Source organism: Xenopus laevis, chromosome 2S (assembly GCF_017654675.1).
Source record: "Xenopus laevis strain J_2021 chromosome 2S, Xenopus_laevis_v10.1, whole genome shotgun sequence".
Lineage (NCBI taxonomy): Eukaryota > Metazoa > Chordata > Amphibia > Anura > Pipidae > Xenopus > Xenopus laevis.
The window spans coordinates 5561707-5589493 of record NC_054374.1 but is presented as its reverse complement, the minus strand read 5'-3'; the positions used below and the strand labels follow the sequence as shown (position 1 = coordinate 5589493).

At 39.9% G+C, this 27787-nt stretch overlaps 1 protein-coding gene across 1 annotated transcript in view; it reads right to left on the bottom strand.

The window, feature by feature from the left end:
* Positions 1–15712, bottom strand: part of slc6a4.S (solute carrier family 6 (neurotransmitter transporter), member 4 S homeolog) — a 74200-nt gene extending 58488 nt beyond the window's left edge. Inside the window, exon 1 of the mRNA XM_018248794.2 lies at positions 15593–15712. The gene's annotated coding sequence lies outside the window, so the exon portion shown is untranslated. The remainder of the gene's footprint in view (positions 1–15592) is intronic.
* Positions 15713–27787: the final 12075 nt, after the last annotated feature.

Genomic DNA, 27787 nt, shown 5'->3' with positions numbered 1-27787 from the left:
CAGGATACACAGTAGATAACAGATAAGTACTACTATAGTTTATATAAACAAGTTGATGTGTAAGCTCTGTAGTATACAATGGGATTCTTTAGAACTTTGATTAAGAGGGTTATTACCGAAATAGTGAAGTCCAAAAAAAGAGAATTAGCAGGTAGAGGTCTCAGTTATGAGGAAAGACAGGCCACTTTGGAATTGCTGACACTAGAGAAGAAGCACCTAAGGGGTTGTATGATAACTACGTATAAGGGGATCATACAATAAACCCTCTGATGCTTTATTCACTAGTGGATCCTTGCAGAAGACACAAAGGCAAACATTTAAAGTAGAAAAAAGGTGAGAAAAAGCCCATGAACCACCTCCTGCCTCCCTTACCAATACTACCCTGTATCAGCCCTGGAGTCCTCATGATGGGACCCATAGGGGACTTGCCCTGGTGCAGTCAAAACCTCAGCCCTCCCCCAAGTAGTTCCACCAATGTTTACTTGTCCTTTAATCAGTCATGAGAACTCTGCCTCTATGATATTATTGCATTTTTTACTCCTTGGAACAGAAACAGCTTGAACCAAAAAAAAAAAAATGTATAATCCGTCTCAACATCATTTACTACTTTTACTGAAACAATAATATTTAGTACAGTTTCTATTGAAAACATGACAAGTTATCTTGGTATGGAAACATAAGAAAACAAACAAACTCTGCACAATGAATGCTCCCCACTTATACACGATTATTTGTACAACAGATTAGAAAAAATATGCGATTCTTGTTTATCTAGAACTTTCTCATGGTTGCAGATCACAAACTATACTAAATAGAACAAGAATTCAGCGTGTGCGTTACTTATATGTACATTATACATTCTCAGGAATAAAATCTTTGTTTTTTTTAATGTACTATTCATTTATTCGTCTATTTAATTGATAACACTCTTAGGGGCAAATTTACCTAGGGTCGAATAGCGAGGGTTAATTAACCCTCGATATTCGACAGCCGAATTGAAATCCTTCGACTTTGAATATCGAAGTCGAAGGATTTAGCGCAGTTCGTTCGATCGAACGATCGAAGGAATAATCGTTCGATCTAACGATTAAATCCTTCGAATCGTTCGATTCGAAGGATTTTAATCTATCGATCTAAGGATTATCCTTCGATCAAAAAAACCTTGGAAAGCCTATGGGGACCTTCCCCATAGGCTAACATTGGCCTCGGTAGGTTTTAGGTGGCGAACTAGGGGGTCGAAGTTTTTTTTAAAGAGACAGTACTTCGACTATCGAATAGTCGAGCGATTTTTAGTTCGATTCGAAGTCGTAGTCGAAGGTCGAAGTAGCCCATTCGATGGTCGAAGTAGCCAAAAAAAACATTCGAAATTCGAACCATTTTTCCTCTATTCCTTTACTCGAGCTAAGTAAATGGGCCCCTTATAGTTAGTGCTGTTCGACTTTTGTAGTAAAGTGCGAATGATACAGTATAATAAGGATTAAAATAAAATTACGGCACAAAAGGAGGGCTATGGAGTGACTATTGGCCATAAAAATCCCTATTCAGGTATTGCAGGAGAATAATGAAGGTTCATGGAGGCTTAGGCTTCCCAAAGAAAGTGACCTACTGTCATGTATAAATATACAGGTATGGGACCTGTTGTCCATGCTCGGGACCCGAAGCTTTCCGGATAACTCTTTCTGTAATTTGGATCTTTATACCTTACGTCTACTGGAACATATAAATGTAAATATTAAATAAACCCAATAGGCTGGTTTTGCTTCTAATAAGGATTAATTATATCTCAAGTACAAGGTATTGTTTTATTATTACAGAGAAAAAGGAAATCATTTTATCTATGGCAGATGGCCTTTCCGTAATTGGGAGCTTTCTGGATAACGGGTTGCCAGATACCAGATCCCATGTCTGTACAACATAGTTATAGCTCTCCCATGGCGACCATCTTTTGGCAGCCGCACCAAGCACAAATGTATGTCTACTTTAAAGGAGAAGGAAAGGCTAAAACTAAGTAAGCCTTATCAGAAAGGTCTATATAAATACACCAGTAAACCCTCAAAGTCAAAAGAAACATCACATTTCTTTCCTTCTATTGTGTACTCATGGGCTTCTGTATCAGACTTCCTGTTTTCAGCTTAAACCTCCAGGGCTAGGGCTTGAGCATGCTCAGTTTGCTCCTCTCTCCTCCCTCCTCCCCTCCCTGCTGTAATCTGAGCCCAGAGCTATGAGTGAGCAGGGAGAGACTCAGGCAGGAAGTGATGTCACACCAAGCTAATATGGCAGCTGCTATCCTAAACAAACAGAGAGAGCTTTTAGAGCTGTTTACTCAGGTATGGTAAAACATTCTACAGAATAAATATGGTGTTACAGCTTGCATTATTGTGGCTAATCTATTGGCAATAAAATGCCTCCGTAGCTTTCCTTCTCCTTTAAGGATTACCGCATGCACTATGTTTTGTTTTCCTGCTACCAGCTGCAAATGACTTGCTATCCACTTAAAAGTGTAAGCTCTATGGGACAGGGGCCTCTTTCCTCTTGTCTCTTAACTCTTACCTCTTTACCCTGAATGGCATTGCATGCAGTGGACACACATCTCATGAGGTACAAGCGAAGGGGTGGCAACCAGGAAAAAATCTTCCAGAGTGGAACCAAATGTAAAATAAAAGTTTGTCTTTATTAATCCATGTTAAAACAATGTGTACAAGCGGGCAGGGAGAGTAGCTTGACGCGTTTCGTGACCAATACGCCACTTCATCAGAAGCTTTCACTCTGGAAGATTGTTTTCCTGGTTGCCACCCCTTCGCTTGCACTTCATGAGATGTGTGTCTAATGCCGCACCAGACCGGCACTCAGTTTCGGCGACCGGAAGCTACATCTACCCCCCCTGTAACGGCGTTCCTCACTACTGTTCTGCATTACATGCACTGGATACAGCTAGTTCCATGCCGTATCTATTATATTAAAACAGTCTGAATACACAGTGCTGCCATAAAGATAAAGGAATCCATACAATGAATCGGGACTCCCAATGTGGTGATCACTGAAACGTGACGCTTCGCTTTTTGTAGCGGTAATGAAAATTCCACAAGGCAACAAGCGGTTCTCTAACCCCAGTGTTATCTGAGATAAGAGAGCAGATTCTATATTCATCACTTCACCACGGTAACAGTGATCCAGTAAAGATCTTAATTTGATTCTTTTCTCCCTTTTGGGATAATGATTAGGAACCTCATTAGTTAATGGGCCCATGTGCCAAGTGCATTAAATGATTATCATTCAATGATTTGTTTCCCCGCAATGTTGGGCTTTTTCATAGTGAGATTGTGCCCACTGCAAGTCGCCCCAAAATGCTGTGCATGGACTTTATCTTGCCTTCTTCTTCTTCTGACTCTTTCCAGCTTTCAAATGAGGGTCACTGACCCCATCTAAAGAACAAATGCTCTGTAAGGCTACAAATGTATTTTTATTGCTACTTTTTATTACTCATCTTTCTATTTAGGCCTCTCCTATTCATATGCCAGTCCAGTTCCAGTTCAGTAATTTCGACCCTAACCAGATTGTTTAAATTGCAAACTGGAGAGCTGCTAAATAAAAAGCTAAATAACTCTAAAAAAAACATCTACAGATTGTCTCAGAATACTTTCTATAGCATACTAAAAGTTAATTCAAAGGTGAACAACCCATTTAAGGGGGCATATGATCATCAAGTACCATCCAATAAACTATTCTCCCTAGGACAGTGTAGATGATAAAAAGATCCCCAATAACTAAACCCCAAAAACCTCTGCTGTTCTCACCTTGGCTCATGGCAGGAGCGACCCTGATGGTTTGTATTCTGGATAAAGGTAAAGTCTGTGATTGTGCTCATGTAACCAACCGAAGAAGAGCTGAAATCAAGTATGGGCTCAACAACAACTTGAGGAGGGCTATAAATTAATACTTTATATGATGTCATACATGGGGGGTTCTGTAGATCAGGTATGGGCTCTGTAATCTGGAAAGCTTGGGACCAGTGGTTTTCTGGATAATTTAAATCGTCGCAACTTGAGTATTCGGAAAAACCTTTAAAGGGCATGTAAAGGAAAAAAAATAAAATCCCATTTTTACATTCTTTAATGAAAAAGAAATCTATCTCCAATATACTTTAATTAAAAAATGTGTACCGTTTTTATAAGAAACCTGACTGTATGCAGTGAAATTCTCCCTTCATTTACTGCTGTGGATAGGAATTTTCATACAGTCCCTAACTGCTCTGCAGGGAAACAATCATACTTATGTACAGCAGGGGGAGCCCTCGCCTTACTTCCCAGCCATGCAGAACTCAAGCAGCTTTGTTTGTTTCCCTGTAGAGCAGTCGGCGACTGTGTAGAGATTTGTATTGGATTTTATTTTTGCCTTTACATCCCCTTTACTGTTTCCAACTCCAGCTGCAGGGACAAAGATCATGGAGCCAGATTTAAACAGATAAACTGGGATTCTATTTGGAGGATTATTTTGCTGCAGCCACTGGTTCTGCAGAGTTGGAGAAAGTTTGTATTAAACAAAACAAAAACTATAAAATCCACATTAGATTACATGACAACACAGGACCCAGTGCAGTCTGTATATTCTGATTATAAATCAGTCTTGCTGTGTCGGCTTCTGGCAGATATTATTTGACTTGTGCTGTTTTGATCATTTATGACGATCCCTAAGCAGCCCAGACCACACTGAGCGTGTGCACAGTCTTGGTCTTGCAAAGATGCCTGCATTGTCAGATTCAGGTAGAATTATATTCTTTCTAACTGTATATCTGACAATTCAGCTCTACACGTGTGTATTTAATGAAAGGTCGTTCTTGGAAAGATCTTTTCCAGGAAAGATCATAATAGTTACGTTTCTGGCCACCTTTAGCTACCATCAGGGACAAGGTACTGGTTTATTATTACTGATAATTTGAATGATTGATTCTACAGGCCTTCCTGTACTTTGGAGCTTTCTGGGTAACAGGATTCTAAATGAGAAGATCCATTTTTAAGCAGCAAGTCCCGGAACAGAAAGGACGCTCTGCTGCAATATTTTATGAGTAAAGTACATTAGTGAGGCACCAGTTTCCCCAGAATTGAAGGATACGTGTGGTTTTAGAGTTACACAAATATGCTTTTGATTGATCTATTTTTCTGGCGTAATTACATTAAGAGCTGAATGATGCCGCTTTCAGTTATGCTGCTTGCTTTGCTTTGTCATTATGTGTCCCTTCTAACTGCAAAGAAAGTCAGAGAAGTCCCAGCCCAGTATTTATAATAAGGGAATATTTCCCAAAAGCAAGATACGAACGTCTGTATGTCCAGCACATCTTATTAGACTGTATGCAACAAACCAACGCTCATTAACCCTTGTACCAATGTATAATATCATCATCATCATCATTTATATTATATATAATATATGTTTAGAAAACGCTGAATTCCTCAGTGTGCCCCTATGTACATGTGATATGATCTCTTTTGCTCTGGGCTGTTTGAGCATAATTATGGCTGTGCCGTTTTATCACCATTTTAGCATCCAGTTTTATTATGCAGGTAGATTGGTGCATAGGTGCTAACTGTCCCTGTTTTCCGGGGACAGTGCTGTTTTAAATGCTTGTTCCTTTAAAAGCAGTGAATAATGACAAAAACATTAGTTCCTAGTACAGCTATGGGATCCATTATCCAGAAAGCTCTGAATTACAGGAGGGTTGACTCCTTTTTATCAAAGTATTTTTTAAAAACGATTTACTTTTTCTCTGTGATAATAAAATAGTAGCTTGTACTTGATCTAAACCAAGATATTATTCATCCTTGAAAGCCTTGGAGAACCATCCTATTGGGTTTATATGTTTAAATGATTTTCTTGCAGACTTAAGAAAGAAAAAAGCCCAGTGTTCAGGATAACAGGTCCCATACCCGTAGCTGCTTTCCCTCTGTGACCTATAATTATTGAAAATCATTGAAATAACTAAATCAAGGAAAGAACTGTCCTTAAAATAGGGGTTTAGAGTATTATTATCTGCATGTTCATCTCCCCATTTCTGTAACAGTTTTAAAGATATACTCTACAAAAATAGCAAGAATATGAAAATATTTCCTTTTTAAACGAGGTTTAATGATTTAAAAAAGAGAGAAGGGAAATAGGAGGACAAAAAAGAATGGAAAAGAGAAGAAGAACACGAGAGGAGAAGAGGAAATGTCAAGAACAGGACACACTGCTAAAATAACTGATAAAAGGTGTTAAAAACAGCAAGAGAGAAAGTAAGAATGTTGGGTTAAAGAACAGAAGGAAGATGAAATCAATGAAAGACCATATCATGAATGATAACACTGTATAAGGTAATACGGTGATTTGTTTGTGGTTGTCCTGGGTCTCTTGGGTACAGTGTAGGGGTGACATCTACCAGTGCAACAATGGAGCTGCTGGAGTAGTGGAAACGAGTGAGTCCATCTGTGAGTACATATGTGTGGTCAGTGAAAAACTGTGGCTGTAGAAATGTGCATCTTTGGGTGTATAAGAGAGTGAGATCTAGTAGTAACGAGGCACTCAGAGACTCCACAAGTGTCAACTAAAGAGTCTTAGGGGGCTGATTCACTAAGGGTCGAATATCGAGGATTAATTAACCCTCGATATTCGACTGGGAATTGAAATCCTTCGACTTCGAATAGCGCAAATAGTGCGATCGTACGATCGAAGGATTATTCCTTCGATCGAACGATTAAATCCTTCGAATCGAACGATTCAAAGGATTTAAATCCAACGATCGAAGGAATATCCTTCGATCAAAAAAACTTAGGAAATTAGGAAAGCCTATGGGGACCTTCCCCATAGGCTAACATTGACTTTGGTAGCTTTTAGATGGCGAACTAGGGGGTCGAAGTTTTTTTTAAAGAGACAGTACTTCGACTATCGAATGGTCGAATAGTCGAACGATTTTTAGTTCAAATCCTTCGATTCGAAGTCGTAGTCGAAGGTCGAAGTAGCCCATACGATGGTCGAAGTAGCCCAAAAAAAACTTCGAAATTCGAAGTTTTTTACCTTTGAATCCTTCACTCAAAGTTAGTGAATCGGCCCCTAAATGTGTAACATCGCTCATTAGTATTGGGCAGATGGATATAGAGATGTTTTTAAAGATATTCTAAATAAAAACCCATTTTTGCTTGTGACAAATTAGTGCTTCCTATGGTGAAGGACTGGCACTGGGGCACCTACACCACCGGTTTTTGGTGACTTTCTACATTTGATCTCCTTGTGCTTCTTCTCTTGTCGATATCTATCAGGTGTGAGACCAGGCTTCTGCAAGCATTGGGTTTCAGAATGGGTGGGATCTATGATGTGGATATGGATCTATGATTGAAGCCTAATGTAGGTAACTAAGGAGACATGACAGGTGCCAAACGTGCTCATAGTGGAGGTGGAATGGAGGAGTGAGGCGCAGTCTTTGGGGGGAATTCACAAAAGTGTTGGGAACAAAAAAATATCTTTTAAATGTCGTAGTAACAGCCGACAAATTCACAGAGCATTAACCGCCCAATTTTCCAACGTGTACGGCACTTTTGAAATAGTGTCGTTAAAAGTGGGCGTGGTTTTTCTTGGCGCAACTTTTACCGACAATTTTATGAATTGCTCGCAAACTCATTAAACAATTTTTCCGACGCATTAGGCTCTCCAAAATGAAAATGTCGGTCAAATTGTCTTTAGAAAACGCTCGGTAAAATGGCGTCTGGCCGACGAAAGGACATTTTAGAAAATTGTTGGACTTACGAGACATCCAGAGACGGTAACATCTGCCTTCGTGAATTTGCCGTTCGTACGACATCTAACAAATTTGTCGACCGCCACTTCTGGGTTATTTATTTTACCGACACTTTTGTGAATTCCCCCCATTGAGTATGACAATGAAATTCCACTGTGAAACATAATATCATAATATCCTTATATTTTAATGAACTGGAAATTCGACCAATCGAAATTTATCAAAAAAATCTAATTTCTCAGGAAGGCTGCAAACAAATAATCACCAGTACATACATCGAAAATACTAACATGATACAGGTATGGGGCCTGAAACCCAAAATGCTCAGAACCTGGGGTTTTCCGGATAAGGAGTCTTTCTGTAATTTGGATCTTCATAACTTAAGTCTACTTAAAAAGAAATGAAACATTAATTAAACCCAATAGGATTGTTTTATATCTTAGTTGGGATCAAGTCCAAGGTTCTGTTTTACTATGACAGAGGGAAAAAAAGGAAATAATCTAAAAAAAAAAATCATTATTTGATTAAACTGGAGGCTATAGGCACTTCCTATAATTCTGATTTTTTTTCTGGATAATGGGTTTCCGGATAATGGATCCTATAGCTTTATTTGATTAAAATGAAGTCTATGGGGGATGGCCATCCCTTATTTTGAAGCTTTCTGGATAATGGGTTTCTAGATAACAGATCCCTTACTAAGACACGATGATGGATCCTATACCTGTATTTCCCCCTATTCTTTATGCAACAGCTGCAGATACTGATGTGAATGTAAAAGATGTCAGGGCTTAAAGAGGTGGGGGAAACAATTTCCCATTGCGCTACTTACTTCCTGATGCCAAAAGTGATCCATGTAAATAGATCACCTGAGTGCATGTAATATCTCCTATCTTCATTTTTTAGTGAAAGGAAACAGACGCATTTATAGCATTACAACCTCCTCCATCATAAAAAAGGGCAAGAGATGCTTAATCCCTAAGCAGAATTATTCTGCCATTTATTGTGGGACTTCTCAGTGCGGCTAAACCTGGTGCTGTTTTGATGACGTAACTTTTCTTGTGCTAATTGCTGGGATGTTGCCCACCAATAAAAGCCAATAATAAAAGAGATAATATTGCAGATCATGATTATCGTATATTATATTATATTACAGTTACATGCTGACTTGTCCTTGATAATCCAGTTTGCTGATAAGGCAAAGGCTAAAACACTATAAAAGTGAGCCAGATTTGAATCTAGTCTAGATATCAAAATTTATAATTAATGTTCCTTGTACTGTGCTTTCCATTCTCCATCTCGTGCAGATTACAGTTTATATAATTTACCCTGCAGCTCAATATCTCGGGCATGAAAACAGGCGTTATTTAAATCAGGGTTTTGTCTCTATGTATTCCTTTATTTATATAGTGCTGTACACATACACAAACAGGAAGGACAAACATAGTAATAAATTAATATAAATATACAGAGATTAAGTGCCATGTGCTTAGAGACACAGAAGGAATGGGGTTCCCCCGCAGAGCTTACAATCTAAGTGGGTTGCTAACATACAGGCACAAATAGGAGGGTAAAACTGCACAAAGATTTGGGGATTGGCCCTTAACTTCTAAGGCTACATCAGATCATTTTCTAATAGATTTTTGCGGAGATTCAGTCGCCCGGCGACTAATGGCCTCTTCTTTGTGGCGACTAATCTCCCCGAACTGCTTCCCCTGATTGAAAAAACGCCTGTGGCCTGGCATGTTTTCCGAAGTCGCCTGAAGTTGCCTCACGAGGAAACTTTGGGCAACTTCGGAAAAACGAAGCGCAGTTGCCTGGCGACTAAATCTCCCCGAATCTCCCAGTGTGACCTTACCCTTAGGGCAGAGACACACGCTGCTATTTCGGGAGATTAGTCGCCAGCGACAATCGCTTCTTCTTCTGGCGACTAATCTCCCCAAACTGCCTTCCCGTCAGCTAGAATGTAAATCGCCGGCGGGATGGCACTCGGAACGTTTCATTTTCTGAAGTTGCCTCAAGAGGAAACTTCGGGCGACTTCGGAAAGCTGAAGCGATCTGAGTGCCATCCCGCCCGCGATTTATATTCTAGCCGACGGGAAGGCAGTTTGGGGTTCTCTGCCCTAAAATTAATTTTTTATATGATGTAGAGGGTGATATTTTGAAACTATTTGCTATTGGTTTTCATTTTTCATTATTTGCGGTTTAGCATTTCGGCAATCTGGTTGCTAGGTCCTTAATTCCCCTAGCAACCAAGCACTGATTTAAATAAGAGACTGGAACATGAATAGGAGAGGGTCAGAATAGAAAGATGAGCAATAAAAAGTAGCAATAACAGTAAGGGCAAGATTTATCAAGGATCGAATTGAAAATTCGAATTTTTAAATTCGAAATTCGAGTTTATTTTAGTGTAATTTGACTAGGAAATAGTCCAAATTTGATTCAAAGTTCGAATTTGGAAATTTGAGTCTTTTGAATCAATTTGAAGTCTTTTGGTGGACTTTTGAAAAAAAAAATCTTTTGAAATAAAGATCATGAAAATGTGATATTTTGAAACTATTTGCTATTGGTTTTCATTTTTCATTATTTGCGGTTTAGAATTTCGGCAATCTGGTTGCTTGGGCCTAAATTCCCCTAGCAACCATGCACTGATTTAAATAAGAGACTGGAACATGAATAGGAGAGGGTCAGAATAGAAAGATGAGCAATAAAAAGTAGCAATAACAATAAGGGGCAGATTTATCAAGGATCGAATTGAAAATTTTTAAATTCGAAATTCGAGTTTATTTTAGTGTAATTTGACTAGGAAATAGTCCAAATTTGATTTAAAGTTCGAATTTGGAAATTTATCATGTACTGACCCTTTAAGAATTCAAATTTGAGTCTTTTGAATCAATTTGAAGTCTTTTGGGGGACTTTTGAAAAAAAAAAATCTTTTGAAATAAAGATCATGAAAATGTGTTTCTGCCATCTTTGAATTCATTGTTAGTACAGGTATGGGACCTGTTATCCAGAATGCTCGGGACCTGGGGTTTTCCGGATAACGGATCTTTCCGTAATTTGGGTCTTCGTGCCGTAAGTCTACTAGAAATTAATTTAAACATTAAAAAAAAACCAATAGGCTGGTTTTACCTCCAATAAGGATTAATTATATCTTAGTTGGGATCAAGTACAAGCAACTTTTTTATTATTACACAGAAAAAGGAAATCATTTTTAAAAATTTGGATTATTTGGATAAAATAGAGTCTATGGGAGACGGCCATTCCGTAATTCGGAGCTTTCTGGATATCGGGTTTCCGGATAAGGGATCCTATACCTGTACTTGCCGGAAATAAACACTGACTTATCCATCTCTGCCATCTTCTTTCCCTATTAATAACATTGGTATCAAGTATCATATTCTCCTGATGACAATCGCATTGAGTGTGTGCAGAGAAGAAGTCAAATTTCCTGCAGGTTAATGTCCCTGATATTATCTTTCTGTTACCTGGGCCATTGCCTGCAAGAGACATTATTATTATTATTATTATTTCAATTAATTAATCAAGCACCAATATATTCTTCAGGGCTCTACACTGCATTATGGGAGAATTTAAACAGCTCGACAAGCAGAAACAAATCAATGGAACAAAGTAAAGGTACAGGACCTGTTATCCAGAATGCTCGGGACCTGAAGTTTACCGGATAAGAGGTCTTTCCATAATTTGGATCTTCATACCTTAAGTCTGCTAAAAAAAATCATTGAAACATTACCTAAACCCAATAGCCTCCAATAAGGATTAATTATATCTTAGTTTGAATCAAATACAAGGTAATTACAGGTATGGGACCTGTTATCCAGAATGCTCGGAAACTGGGGCTTTCCGGATAATGGATCTTTCTATAACTTGGATCTTCAAGCCTTCAGTCTACTATAAAATCATATAAACATGAAATAAACCCAATAGGCTGGTTCTGCTTCCAATAAGGATTAATTATATCTTAGTTGGGATCAAGTACAAGTTACTGTTTTACAGGAGACGGCCTTTACCGTATTTCAGATCTTTCTGGATAACGGGTTTCTGGATAACGGATTCCATCCCTGTATTTGATTAAAATGAAGTCTATGGGAGATGGCCATCCCATCTTTTGGAGCTTTCTGGATAATGGGTTTCTAGATAACAGATCCATTACTAAGACATGAGGTCCCTGCTATAAAAGCTTACAATCTATCATCTATGAGTCTATGCCCTTACAGCATCGCCAGGCAGAGGTTTCTAAAGCTGCTCTTAGGGGCAGATTTATCAAGGGTCGAATTTTGAAGTAATGGGAGTTTTTTTGAACTCCGATAACATCGAAATTCAAATGAAAAAAGACCAATCGAAATGTATCAAAAAATCCAATTGACTCCAAATAGGTTCTAGGAGGTCCCCCATAGGCTAAAACAGCAATTCGGCAGGTTTTAAATGGCGAAGTTTTATAGAGACAGTGCATGATAAATTTCGATATTCGAATTCGAATCGAATTTGGACTATTCCCTAGTCAAAGTACACAAAAAATAGCTCAAAATGTAAATTTTATTTAATTCGAATTTTCACTTTGACCTTTGATAAATCTGCCCCTAAATGTTGCCATTCTCCACACAATAGCTAGAAATGACCGTAACAAGTAATGAAAATATCATGTAATGTTGTCCTGCACTGGTGTGTTTGCTTTAGAAACACTACTATAGTTTGTGTAAACAAGCAGCTGTGTAGCCATGGGGGCAGCCATTCAAGCACAGGATACACAGTAGATAACAGATAAGTACTACTATAGTTTATATAAACAGGCTGCTGTGTAGCCATGGGGGCAACCATTCAAGCACAGGATACACAGTAGAGAACAGATAAGTACTACTATAGTTTATATAAACAAGCTGCTGTGTAGCCATGGGGGCAGCCATTCAAGCACAGGTTACACAGTAGATAACAGATAAGTACTACTATAGTTTATATAAACAAATTGCTGTGTAGCCATGGGGGCAGCCATTCAAGCACAGGATACACAGTAGATAACAGATAAGTACTACTAAAGTTTATATAAACAAGCTGCTGTGTAGCCATGGGGGCAGCCATTCAAGAACAGGATACACAGTAGATAACAGATAAGTACTACTATAGTTTATATAAACAAGCTGCTGTGTAGCCATGGGGGCAGCTATTCAAGCACAGGATACACAGTAGATAACAGATAAGTACTACTATAGTTTATATAAACAAGCTGCTGTGTAGCCATGGGGGCAGCTATTCAAGCACAGGATACACAGTAGATAACAGATAAGTACAACTATAGTTTATATAAACACGCTGCTGTGTAGCCATGGGGCAGCCATTCAAGCACAGGATACACAGTAGATAACAGATAAGTACTACTATAGTTTATATAAACAAGCTGCTGTGTAGCCATGGGGGCAGCCATTCAAGCACAGGATACACAGTAGATAACAGATAAGTACTACTATAGTTTATATAAACAAGCTGCTGTGTAGCCATGGGGGCAGCCATTCAAGCACAGGATACACAGTAGATAACAGATAAGTACTACTATAGTTTATATAAACAAGCTGCTGTGTAGCCATGGGGGCAGCCATTCAAGCACAGGATACACAGTAGATAACAGATAAGTACTACTATAGTTTATATAAACAAGCTGCTGTGTAGCCATGGGGGGCAGCCATTCAAGCACAGGATACACAGTAGATAACAGATAAGTACTACTATAGTTTATATAAACAAGCTGCTGTGTAGCCATGGGGGCAGCCATTCAAGCACAGGATACACAGTAGATAACAGATAAGTACTACTATAGTTCATATAAACAAGCTGCTGTGTAGCCATGGGGGCAGCCATTCAAGCACAGGATACACAGTAGATAACAGATAAGTACTACTATAGTTTATATAAACAAGCTGCTGTGTATTTAAGCATTATAAATTGCTTTATGTTATTAATACAGTTTTGCTTTTGGAATCTTTGAGAAAACCCCACTATATACCTTTATTCTTTAATGTGATATACTGCCTGGGATAAGCCTCTAAATCATCCCCTTCCTCTCACCCTTCTTACTATATGAGAATTCAGCAAATACTAAATACACCCAATGATCCAGCTGCCAACCCACATATGTAAGTGATTATTCTTTGTATATCATCCTTCCTCCATACTCACCACAATTCTACTCATTTACACATTCCCAGTAATAGTCCATACGTTCCTTATATCCCATACAAGTCACCATGTCAAGAACAGACATTTGTTTTTTTATGTAGAATATTTCTAGCCCTGTGGCCCATCTGAGATTCTCAGTTTTGCGGCTGCTGAATGAATGTGTATCTGTTGTCAGACTTTCTCCCCCATAAAAGCAAAGACTCCTGAGTGATAAGATATAAGTGGTATAAGTCGCAGGGATGTACAAGAGAGCGGCGCGGGGGAAGGGCTGGGAACTGACAGTTTAGCAGATCCTCAGTTACAGCCACTCAGGTAAGTGTCAGGGGATTCACCTCTGTGTCAGTCTAAAAACTCATGGAAAAGTTCTATAGTTGTGTCTGTCTCACTGAGTTGTCTCTCTCTGTACATTCACTTCCCATGTTATTATTGTACATACGGCGACACAATAGGGACCAACAAAACCTTTCATTCTTCTACTTCCTAATTTCTTAAACGGGTCGTTCAGTTGTTTTTAGATTGTTCCCCAGAAATAAAGACTTTTTTCAATTACTTTCCACTATTTATTTTTTACAGTTTTTCCAAAATCTAAGTTTAAAGTTGAATGTTGGTGTCTCTGGTGTTTGAGTCTGACGCTCAGTAATTCAGGTGCAGGTTCTGAACTGTTACAATTTTACAACATTTAGTTGATCCATTTCTCAGCAGCATCTCTGGAGTATCAGTAACAATTGTATCAAGTCTAACAGCTGCCTGTAATGAAACTCAGGGATTCTGCTCAGCAGGGACAAAGATAAGAAATGTATCAACTAAATGTATCAATTTAGAACAGTTTACAGGGTCTGCGACCCCCCCCCCCCCAGAGCTGCTTTAGAAGGTAAAAAATGACATTTTACACATGAATATTAGAATAAATTAATAAATTGAAAGTCATTGGAAAAAGTCGTTATTTCTGGTAATCTATCTGAAAACAACTAGTTGTTCAAGTTTGAGTCACAAAATACAATCCCTAAATGCATCTAGGGATCCAAAGTTGGAATAACAATAGAAAATAGTAGAAAATAGTCTATATATAAAATAGAAAATGCATTGATTCTGCAGCATTACAATAGCTACAGTAAGTGATAAAATATCCTTAAATCTGAGCTGCTCTGGGAATTACTTCCAGACTTCTGAGGGAAACTTGGTTAAAAGTAGCTGATCTGCCATAAAAGGGCCAGTGATTCCCCCAGAGAGAGAGAGAGAGAGAGAATGGGAGAGAGAGACAGAGACAGAGAGAATGGGAGAGAGAGAGGGAGACAGACAGAGAGGGAGAGAGAGGGAGAGAGAGAGAGAGAGAGAGAGAGAGAGAGAGAGAGAGAGAATGAGAGGGAGAGAGAGGGAAAGAGAGAGACATAGAGAGAGTGTGTGAGAGAGAGAGAGAGAGAGAGAGAGAGAGAGAGAGAGAGAGAGAGAATGGCAGACAGAAAGAGAAAGAGAGAGAGAGTGAGAGAGAGAGAGAGCAAGAGAGAGAGACAGAGAGAGAAAGAGAGAGAGAGGGAAAGAGAGTGTGTGAGAGAGAGAGAGAGAGAGAGAGAGAGAGAGACAGAGACAGAGAGAGAGAGAGAGAGAGAGAGAGAGAGAGAGAGAGAGCTCAGCAGATTCAGGTACCTGTGAGTCTCCTGTGCAAGAAGCAGCAATGAAAGTTTTCCAGGCTATGGGCTCAGGGCTCTGCTCCTACTCCAGCACCTGCTTGTTGGTATCTCAGCTGGAACAGAGAAGGTCTCAGCATGTTGCTCAGCTTTTGTACAGCAGTCCCCCCTCACATGGTCTGATCTGCAGATAAATCTACTGCCACTGGGCTGTCCCTTTAAGACATCTTTGCGTCACTTTCAGACCAGTAAACTTCTTCTTTATCTCTACAGCCGCGACTCACACGCGCCCTCTAGTGGCGGCCGCTGAGATGACGCAGGATGGGACCGGCAAAGTCTCCGCTAATGGGACTTCAACTTCTCCTTAATTACACGGGGCTCAGATTTCTATTTGTACAACAATCCTAGAGGCGACCCCGGAGTCGGGCAGCTCTAAATCCGACCTGTTCTGCCTCCAGGGAGTTCAGTGAGGGATTCGATCCTGACTCTGACTCACGGGCTCATTTATCAAGGCTGAAATTCCAGCTATGGGAAATTTCTAAAAACTCCCATCAACTCCCATAACCTCGAAATTTAAAAAAAAAAAACGACCAATCGAAATTTATTAAGAAAAAAAAAATATTCGGGTGAATAGGATCGTCCCGCAAATTCGAATTCAATTCGAATTGAATATGATCAAATTCGATTCGAGTTTTTTAAAAAACAAAACAAAACAAAAACTTTAATTTTCAAAAGTCCACCAAATGACTCCCAGTTGGTTGTAGGAGGTCCCCCATAGGCTAAAACATCAATTCGACAGGTTTTAGATGGTGGAGTTTTTTAAAATTAGAATCGAATTTGGACTATTCCGAATTACACTAAGGGGCAGATTTATCAAGGGTCGAATTTCAAATTGAAAAAACTTCGAAATTCGAATTCAAAAAGACCAACCAAAATGAAGTCGAAGTTTTTTTTTCGTCGAATAGGTCCGTATTCTGCCCGAATTTGAATCGTACGAATGGAAATAATATCGCATTTGACCGAATTCGATTCAAAGTTTTTCCCAAAAAAAACTTTGATTTTTCAAAGTCCACCAATTGACTTCAAATAGGTTCTAGGAGGTCCCCCATAGGCTAAAACAGCAATTCAGCAGGTTTTAGATGGTGAATGGTTGAAGTCGAATTTTTAAAGAGACAGTACATGATACATTTCGATATTAGAATTTTTAAATTTTTTTTCAAATCCTAATCAAATTTGGACTATTCCCTAGTCAAAGTACATAAAAAATAGCTTGAAATTCGAATTCTTTTCATTACAAAATTCACCTCAACCTTTCGACTAGAGAATAGTCCAAATTCAATTTGAATTTAAAAAAATTAAAAAATTTGATTTTTGAAATTTATCATGTACTGTCTCTTTAAGAATTCGAATTCGACTATCCACCATCAAAAACCTGCCGAATTGCTGTTTCAGCCTATGGGGGACCTCCTAGAACCTATTTGGAGTCAATTGGTGAACTTTGAAAAACTTTAAAAAGTTTTTTTTAAAATACTTCGAATCGAATACGATCGAACACGATGTTACTTTGATTCGTACAATTGGAACGAAAACGGCCTATTCACCTGCAAAAAAAAACTTCAATTTTTTAAAATAAATTTCGGTTGGTCTTTTTTTACTCGAATTTCGAAGTTATGGGAGTTCAAAAAAACTCGCATTACTTCGAAATTCGACCCTTGATAAATCTGCCCCTCTAAAGTTTTAATTTTCACTTCTACCTTTGATAAATCTGAGTATTGTGTAATTAACAAAAATGCCTCAATCTCTTCCTCATCCCTGTAACGCCATTGGCCGCAGCTGTTACCCTCTCTGTACCCCTCTCCCCACACTACATGACACTGGCGCAGTTAGCGGCAGAATCTCAGGGTCGGAGGCGCAATTACTAAGGGTAAAGTGTAAAGTCTTTGTGCTGAGCTGGGAGAGAAGAGACATTAGAAGAGACATCAGAGATTTCGCTGTTTGTATTGGGATCAGTGGGATTATCTCTTATTTCATCTTTCTTTTTCATTTCCTATTTTCCCCCTAAGGATTGAGCTTGAAGGCACCTGAGTAACAGAACGAATGATTCTGCTCAATGATTATTTCTGCTGTTCCTTATTAATTATTAGGGGAGGAGGGTGACCTTTTTTGTTAATTGTAATATATATATATAGTGAATAATGAACCCCCTGTTTTGCAATATAAGGATATTATAACTCACCCAGGACCATATAAAGACATGAGGCTGAAGGCAAGTCTGTTTATCAAAAGGAATTGTTCAGAATAAAAATAAAAACTGGGTAAATAGATAGAATAAAAAATGTAACTAATACAGTTACCGTATATACTCGAGTATAAGCTGAGTTTTTCAGCCCCCAAAATATGCTGAAAAACTCTACCTCAGCTTATACTCGGGTCAAGCGCAAAAACAGTTGCCGGCGTCTAAGAATAGTCGTCGGCACCTAAGAATAGTCGCCGGCGTCCAAGAATAGTCTCCAAGAATATTCGCCTGCATCCAAGAATGGTCGCCGGCATCCAAAAACAAGACGCCGGCACCTCCAATGGGAGCAGAAACCCTAAATTTTTTGATTGAAACTTACCAGAAGCTTCTGCATTTCTCACCCTAGGCTTATACTCGAGTCAATAAGCTTTCCCAGTTTTTGGAGGTAAAATTAGGTACCTCGGCTTATACTCTGGATGGCTTATACTCGAGTATATACGGTAGTTAGACAAAAATGTAATGTATAAAGGCTGGAGTGACTGGATGTGTAACATAATAACCAGAACACTACTTCCTCAAAATTCAGACACTTGGGGGCAGATTCACTAAGAGTCGAATTTCGAAGTAAAAAATACTTCGAAATTCGACCCTCGAATTGAAATCCTTCGACTTCGAATATCGAAGTCGAAGGATTTAGCGCTAAACGTTCGTTCGATCGATCGAAGGATTTTTCATTCGATCGAACGATTAAATCCTTCGAATCGAACGATTCGAAGGATTTTAATCCAACGATCGAAGGAAAATCCTTAGATCAAAAAAAGTTTAGCAAGCCTATGGGGACCTTCCCCATAGGCTAACATTGACTTCGGTAGGTTTTATCTGCCGAAGTAGGGGGTCGAAGTTTTTTTTAAAGGGAAAGTACTTAGACTATCGAATGGTCGAATAGTCGAACGATTTTTCGTTCGAATCGAAGTCGAAGGTCGTAGTTGAAGGTCGAAGTAGCCCATTCGATGGTCGAAGTACCCAAAAAATACTTCGAAATTCGAAGTATTTTTCATTCGAATCCTTCACTCGAGCTTAGTGAATCGGCCCCTTGATAAATCTGCCCGTGTGTTGATACAATAAGACAATCTTGAGGCATTTGTTTTTTGTATAATTTGGAAGTAGCTATCCCAGTTTTATTCATTTTAATAAACAAAAAAAACAAATAAAGGGAAGCCTTTGCATGTACAGATATGGGACCTGTTATCCAGAAAACTCCCATCACCTCGAAATTCAAATAAAAAAAAAGACCAGCCGAAATTTATTAAAAAAAAAATCAAAGTTTTTTTTCTGCGATCGTTCGATTTGGATTCGGATCATATTTGACCTAATTCGAATCAAAGTATTTTCCAAAAAAACTTAGATTTTTCAAAAAGACCAACCAAATTAAGTCAAAGTTTTTTTGGGTCGAATAGGTCAATTTTTGATCGATTCGCCCGAATTCGATCAAATTTAATTCAACGTTTTCCCCAAAAAACCTTGTATTTTAAGTCCCCCATAGGCAAAAACAGTGATTCGGCAGGTTTTAGATGGCGAATGGTCGCAGTCGAATTTTTAAAGAGACAGTACATGATAAATTTCGATATTCTAATTTTTTGCAAAGTATACAAAAAAGCATACAAAAATTGCTCGGAATTCGAATTTTTCCAATTCGAAAATTCACCTCGACCTTTGATAAATCTTCCCCCTAGTGATGGGCAAAAAAATTCAGCAGCCGCAAATTTTCTGCATTTCGCCTCAGGAAACTGCCGCAAACGATTTTGAATGTGTGTTGGAAAAGTTGCTCACTTCAATACCGTTGCGCATCAACATTATTCGGACGCCCGTTGACTTTAATGCCGGCGTCCAAATTGCTGTTTCATGAATTTCGTGGGAAATTCGCACATTTTTCAGCAAAACGGGACAAATTCACCCATCACTACTGACAACTTTATGCAGGAAATGTGCCTGACCTTTTCTTTCCATGGATTGTTTCTTCGTTGGACTAGTCAGCAGGTATCTAATTGCAGCTCCAGGGATAGTGATAGGACTGAAGGTTGTGCAGCTGCACTTTGCTTTATGGCTGCCTTGGCCTTGTGCCTGCAAATTCGCAAATTTAATATCCGGCAAACAAGGAAATTCATCACTGCCCATATCCATGTACCAAAGTTTTTCCGGCGACGATACCGACGCCGGATTTTAATGGGCGTCCAAAAAAAAATAATAATAATTAAGAAAAAAAAATATTTTTTTATTAAATCATTCATAGCTGTTGTAAACTCATTTAAAAATCTCAGCTGTCAATCAAATATTGTCTGCCCCTCCTCTATGCCTTAGGCAATTACTTTCACTTTCCATTCAGCACTTCCTACATGTCACTGCTCTCCCCACATTCCCCCATTCTCTTCACCATTTAATTGTGTAACCAGGACATGGGGATGGACATCAGGTCCCCCATTCTCTTCACCATTTAATTGTGTAACCAGGACATGGGGATGGACATCAGGTCCCCCATTCTCTTCACCATTTAATTGTGTAACCAGGACATGGGGATGGACATCAGGTCCCCCATTCTCTTCACCATTTAATTGTGTAACCAGGAAATGGGGATGGACATCAGGTCCCCCATTCTCTTTAGCATTTAATTGTGTAGCCAGGACATGGGGATGGACATCAGGTCCCCCATTCTCTTCACCATTTAATTGTGTAACCAGGAAATGGGGATGGACATCAGGTCCCCCATTCTCTTTAGCATTTAATTGTGTAGCCAGGACATGGGGATGGACATAAGGCCCCTGATTCTGGTGCACAAACAAGATTCTAAGATGATACAAGACTTGTCTTAATAACAGTGTCCACAAAATGGCTCCTGCCTGCTTATTATAATTATGAGTTCCCAGACTGAAGGAAACAAGATTCAAATAATTTTTCAGTATAAGTAAAGTTCATCTTGCTTGACTAATGTGATAAAATAGGATTTTGAATCATTTTTTTGGGTGACGGGTCCTCTTTAAGTCTACTAGAAAATCATATAAACATGAAATAAACCCAATAGGCTGGTTTTGCCTCCAATAAGGATTAATTATATCTTAGTTGGGATCAAGTACAGGTATGGGATCTGTTATCCAGAATGCTCGGGACCTGGAGGTTTCATGAGAAGGGGTGTTTCCATAATTTGGATCTCCATACCTTAAGTCTACTAGAAAATCATTAAATAAACCCAATAGGCTGGTTCTAATTCCAATAAGGATTAATTATATCTTAGTTGGGATCAAGTACAAGCGACTGTTTTATTATTACAGAGAAAAATGAAACATTTTTATAAAATATTAGTTATCTAGATAAAATGGTGTCTACGGTAGACGGCCTTTTTCTGTAATTCTGAGTTTTCCAGATAATGGATGCTATACCTGTATATTGGTTGAGTGATGCAAAAGAGATGTGTGTATATATATATATATATATATATATAGCTGGGTGTATTTTTTGCAGGTGTTAAAGTGTTTTCCTTTATAGGCTGCATTACTTGTTACTTGGCTCTATCCTCTCTATCCCATGACAATGGAATGTACCAACCCTATACCCCTAGAACCAGGGAAACCATTTTTGGTAATTGCTTCCACCTTTGTCTCTTCTCTAACTGAACTACATGGACTGGCGCCTACTTTGTGGCATGAGTTCATTTCCTTGGATTTCTGTAAGACGACAAGAAAGAAATATCTAAAAGCATTTTGTTTGACACAGACATTCCTGATTGCACAGATTGAAAGGAAATCATGATAGTCTATATTTGTACTTGCAGAGACAATTGTCCCAACCCCCTTAGGCTCACAGTGTAATGCAACCCCTTCTTTATCTTGTTACCGTATATACTCGAGTATAAGCCGTCCCGAGTATAAGCCGAGGTACCTAATTTTACCTCCAAAAACTGGGAAAGCTTATTGACTCGAATATAAGCCTAGGGTGAGAAATGCAGCAGCTTCTGGTAAGTTTCAATCAAATTGAGGGTTTCTGCTCCCATTGGAGGTGCCGGCGTCTCGTTTTTGGATGCCGGCGACCATTCTTGGACGCCGGAGAATATTCTTGGAGACTATTCTTAGGCGCCGGCGACTATTCTTAGACGCCGGCGACTGTTTTTGCGCTTGACCCGGGTATAAGCCGAGGTAGAGTTTTTCAGCATATTTTGGGGGCTGAAAAACTCGGTTTATACTCGAGTATATATGTACATTGTGAAGTGATGGATTATAGGATTTGAGGCCCCTTTGTTCCCTGTATTTAGAGGTGCAGAGATAAGCGAGTCTCACCTCACTATAGAACAAGGAGTTGCATGAAAGTGTTTGCCTAAGGGTGACATAGGGTCGCCATGTGTCCAATCTGCCTGCCGGATAAAGTTCTGGACAGGACTTCTTTTATGCAAATTTGTACAAATCACTGCCGTCCACTGATATCACTTCCCACCCCTAAACATCTGGACCTCCCCATGTAACTTACCCACTCACATCACCTACCAAGTTCTCCTGATCCAGACCTTTGAGGGTACAAAGGTGACAAAAGTAGATTGTCTGGGAAGAGTTGCCCCCGTCCTGTAAAAATAACCAACAAGGGAAGGGGCAGGACTGTGAGGGGATGATCGGTAAGTAAAGGGGCAGAGGAATACAAAGGGGCGCAGCCATGATGTAAAAGAGCAGATTAGTGTTAGGAGAACTCTGTTTAGGATCCAAGATGGAGGTGCCCATGGTTGTGTTGTGATGTCACCGTGAGAAAATTCAAAACAAAAGAATGCTAGAGACCTGTGTTCAATGCCAGAATATAGGACTTTCTTTGTAAAGCTTCTGGGTGCTCCTAAATTAACTTTCTGCTTGATTTATTGGTTCCTGACCTCCACCTTTGTTCCTGGATATACTTTTCACTGCCCTGACATTTTTGCCTGGATAGGACTACAGGGTCAGACTGGGGGGGCCCAAGGCCAGCCGGGGCTGTTGTCTCAGGCCACTTCACCCGCTGTGCTTGTTTTCCTGCAAGCCTGCGCACTGTATTCGTCAGGCCGGTTGCCCACAAGAGCAGGGGGGCCCACCAGGTTTTTTCCCAGTGTCCCGCTGGCCTGGTCCGACCCTGTACGACTATGAACTCTTTTAACCCCTTCGGATACTACAATATGTACTTTCTACATACAGCTTCCTCCTTGGCTGGACTCCAACCTATTAGCGCCACTAGGCCTTGGCAATTAGAGCCAATTAAATAGGGGAGAAAAAGGAGAGCTGGAAGAGGGGATCATGGGAGGAACGAGAAGTAATTACGTATTATATAGAAATATATTGCCCGGCCTTGGCTGGTATTTTACTGGCTGGAACTGTGAAATACTGTCCAGGTGGCTAAATGGGAGCATGAGCAATTCTGGAGAACAACAAGTCCAAAAATGTCAATCTTAGAGGGAACGCTGGTTATGGTTTGGGGAAGCCCAGGACCTGAATTAGGGGTTGGCAAAAGAGGCACGTGCCTAGGGCACAAAGTTAAAGGGGCACCAAGCACCTCTTCTCCCTGGCTGACCCTAGTTCCTGAAGAGGTCGGCCAGCACAGAATTCCTGCCTCCTCCTTCTGTCCTGCACCAATATGAACACTCACACACACAGGAGGAGGGAGGCTTGGGATAGGGCTCTGCCTGGGACCCACTCATGACTTGGCCAACTCTGGGAAAGCCAATCCATCATCCTGACACTTTTCATTATAATACGGACACTCAAGTGTTCCTTTCTAAAAAAAAAAGTGCTGTAATGTATCTAGACAAGGTACATCAACTAAACCAACTGCACATGGGAGCGGGGTTTCTGACAGTGAGTGCAGGCAAACGAGTGACTGGGGGTTGTAGATGGATGTGGCCTTGGGTATCTGTTGCTTTTGAATCTGAGCTGAATGCTGAGGATCAATTGCAAACTCACTGAACAGAAATGTGTGTTCTGGCTATTATGTTACACATCCACTCACTCCAGCCTTTATACATTACATTTTTGCCTAACTAACTATACTAGATACATTTTTTATTTTGCACAGACATCGATTTAACCAGTTTTTATTTTACACTGAACTGTTCCTTTAAAGCATGGGGAAAAAGAGCTGTGAAAACAAATACATTTTTGCAAATATTTCTTATTCTGAACACTTTTCGCTTTATCTGTTTATTTTTTTTATTCATCCTTCATGTATACAGTGAATAGTGGTGTTATAGAATCTTTCAAGACCTCACAGATGGGCAATATATCAGCCCACTATACATAGGTCTTTGCTCAAGTCATACATTGGTCTCTGCTTGTACAGTTATCTGTGCGTCTGTCTGTGCGTCTGTGTGTCCCACTGTATACTAGATGTGAAACAGGCAAAAAGTTCATAATCTCAGTGTTGTTCTAATTATCAGTCGTACAGTGTAATCCGGTTTATATTTTATGCGTGTGGGTGTGTGCATATACAGTTAGGCCCATAAATCTTTGGACAGAGACAACTTATTTCTAATTTTGGTTCTGTATAGTGATGGGCGAATAAATTGGCCTGGCACGAATTTGCGGCGAATTTCAGCGTTTCGCTGACAGCGAATACATTTGCGAATCTCCAGTGAAAATTTGCCAGCATCAATTTCCACGATTTTTGTGAAAACCTTCAAATTTCAAGATTTTTGAGTGAAATGTCAGATTTCCACAATTTGCAGTAAAAACCTTAAAATTTTTGTGTGAAATCATTCAAATTTCCCGATTTTTGAGTGGAATCCTTCTAATTTCACGATTTTTGCGTGAAAATGTCCGATTTGCACAATTTTTTTTGAAAACATTCGAATTTCACAATTTTTTTGGGAACTTTCAGATTTCACGATTTTTTGCCGTTTCGCTATTTTTGGGGAAATTCGCAAATTTTTCGTTGAAGCGAAATGGGAGAAATTCGCCTATCACTAGTTCTGTACATTACCACAATGAATTTTAGATGAAACAACTCAGATGCAGTTGAACTGCAGACTTTCATCTTTAATTCAGTGGGTTGAACAAAAAGATTGCATAAAAATGTGAGGAACTAAAGCTTTTTATTTTTCTTAAACAATCACTTCATTTCAGGGGCTCAAAAGTAATTGACTCAAAGGCTATTTCATGGGCAGGTGGGGCAATTCCTTCTTTATGTCATTATCAATGAAGCAGATAAAGCCCTGGAGTTGATTTGAAGGGACAACACAGACAACATGTGGTCAAAGAAGCTCTCCATGGAGGTGAAACAAGCCATCCTTAAGCTGCAAAAACAGAAGAAAACCCATCTGAGAAATTGCTACAATATCAGGAGTGGCAAAATCTACAGTTTGGTACATCCTGAGAAAGAAAGAAATCACTGGTGAACGCAGCAACGCAAAAAGACCTGGACGTCCACGGAAGACAACAGTGGTGGATGATCTCAGAATCATTTCCATGGTGAAGAGAAAGCCCTTCACAACAGCCAAACAAGTGAACACCAGTCTCCAGGAGGAAGAGTCTCCATAGCCAAGTCTGCCATAAAGAGAAGACTGCATGAAAGTAAATACAAAGGGAGCACTGCAAGGTACAAGCTGTCAAGGATTAGGTTGGGGGAGCTGTAGAGACTGAAGGGAAAGGGTGAGTCCTTGAGGCAGGAGCTGTATGTGCCTAGGGAACACTTGAAGGGAAAGCAGGAACAGGTTGATGAGGGCGAAGAGTCAGTCTGGATCAGGAGCAGAACAGGACGGAGAGAGCGAAGATCAGGAAGAAGAGGGCGACAACTCAGAACAGGAACAGACTGGATGGGACAGGACGGAGCAGGCGTAGATCAGATCAAACTGGGGATAGAGTGCAGAGGGAAACTGGATAGCAAAGGGAGACTGGAGCAGAATAGCAAGAGAGGGAGACTGGAGCAAGAGAGGGAGACTGGAGCAAGAGAGGGAGACTGGAGCAAGAGAGGGAGACTGGAGCAAGAGAGGGAGACTGGAGCAAGATAGCAAGAGGGAGGCAAGGTACAAGGCAGGGTCAGAAAGCAAGAATCAGGAACAGGTGAGACAAGGTCAGTACAAGGTGAAGTCAGGGCAAGATACAAGGTGGAAAAGGAAGCAGAAATCAGGAACAAGCAAGGCAGGGTCAGATCACGGTCAAGGCTGGGAAGGTACAAGATAAGGTAAAGCAAGACAAGACAAGGACAGGCAGACAAAGGCAAGTAGGAATAAGGGCAAGAGCTAGAACTACCTAGTTAGGGGCGCTGCCGCAGTACTAGGGAGAAACAATGCAATGCTCTGGCAAGGAGTGTTCTAAGTGCTGCCCTTAAATAGGGAAGAGTCAGCCCTGATTGGCTGATTGCAACTAGGCAGCAGCTGGGTTGGGCTGTAGATGCTAAACAGGCTGCAGCTGAGCTGGGGCTGGAGAAGCCATTCAGGCTGCAGCTGAGCTGGGACTGCAGAGACCTGGGTACACATAGCGAGTAACCCTACAGGCTGCTCACCTGGCCCAATGGTTAAGGTATCAAGCCAGAAACCCAAAGGTCCCTGGCTCGAATCCCAGCAATAACCTGACACAAGCCACTCATAAGCATCAAGAATAGAAAGGCTACATTGGACTTTGCTAAAAAACATCTAAAAAAGCAGCACAGTTTGGGAAAAACATTCTTTGGACAGATGAAACCAAGATCAACCTCTACCAGAATGATGGCAAGAAAAAAGTGTGGAGAAGGAGTGGAAGAGCTGATGATCCAAAGCAGAGCACAGTTGTGTATAAAAGATTTGGGAGGCAGTGTGATGGCTTGGGGTGCATGGCTGCCAGTGGCACTGGGACACTAGTGTTTATCCATCATGTGACACAGAAGCACAAGAATGAATTCTATATATATATATATACTGTATGTGTGTATGTACATGCATGTGAATGTTTTTGTATGATTGTTTATGCATGTGTTGTTTTTTCAGTGTCTTTGTTATACTGGTCAACATTGTGACGTCAATAATCCCCAGACTGAGCAGTTTTGGGTCAGCAGATATTGGATCCAATATAATTTTATATAATGATACAATGTATATTTATATAGCATGTGTGTGTGTGTTTGTGTAACAAATTTGTTGTGCAATCAGTGCTGGGTGCAGTGAAGGATAAGGTCATAATATATATATATATATAAAGCTTTACAGTTGGGGGCACATTTACAAAGCTCGAGTGAAGGATTCGAATTTAAAAAACTTCGAATTTCAGTGTTTTTTGGGCTACTTCGACCATCGAATGGGCTACTTCGACCTTCGACTACGACTTCGACTACGAATCGAACGATTCGAACTAAAAATCGTTTGACTATTCGACCATTCGATAGTCGAAGTACTGTCTCTTTAAGAAAAACTTCGACCCCCCTAGTTCGGCAGCTAAAAGCTACCGAACTCAATGTTAGCCTATGGGGAAGGTCCCCATAGGCTTGCCTGAGTTTTTTTGATCGAAGGATATTCCTTCGATCGTTGGATTAAAATCCTTCGATTCGAAGGATTTAATCGTTTGATCGAACGAATAATCCTTCGACCGTAGGATTTGCGCTAAATCGTTCGACTTCGATATTCGAAGTCGAACGATTTTAGTTCCTAGTCGAATATCGAGGGTTAATTAACCCTCGATATTCGACTCTTGATGAATCGGCCCCCTAGAGTACGGAGCTATTTTAGTGTCCTGACGCTCTTTGCCATTTCTTTTCCATTACAGATACTTAACATAGGCCTTCTCCCAGCTAAAATATATTTAGCTGGATTTTTGAATCTGGAATGATTAACCCTCAGAGTGCTAAACTAAAATCGTACTAATTAGCTATGGGAAATAAAAGAAGTGAGAGGAGGGAGATACAGCAGCAGCTATTGGGTAAATCTCATAGATGACTGGTTTGTGTATACAGTTCATTACCAATTGCGCTTCTGACGTTCGTAAATCTGTGTTACGAGCATAGCTAATCCTCCTGATA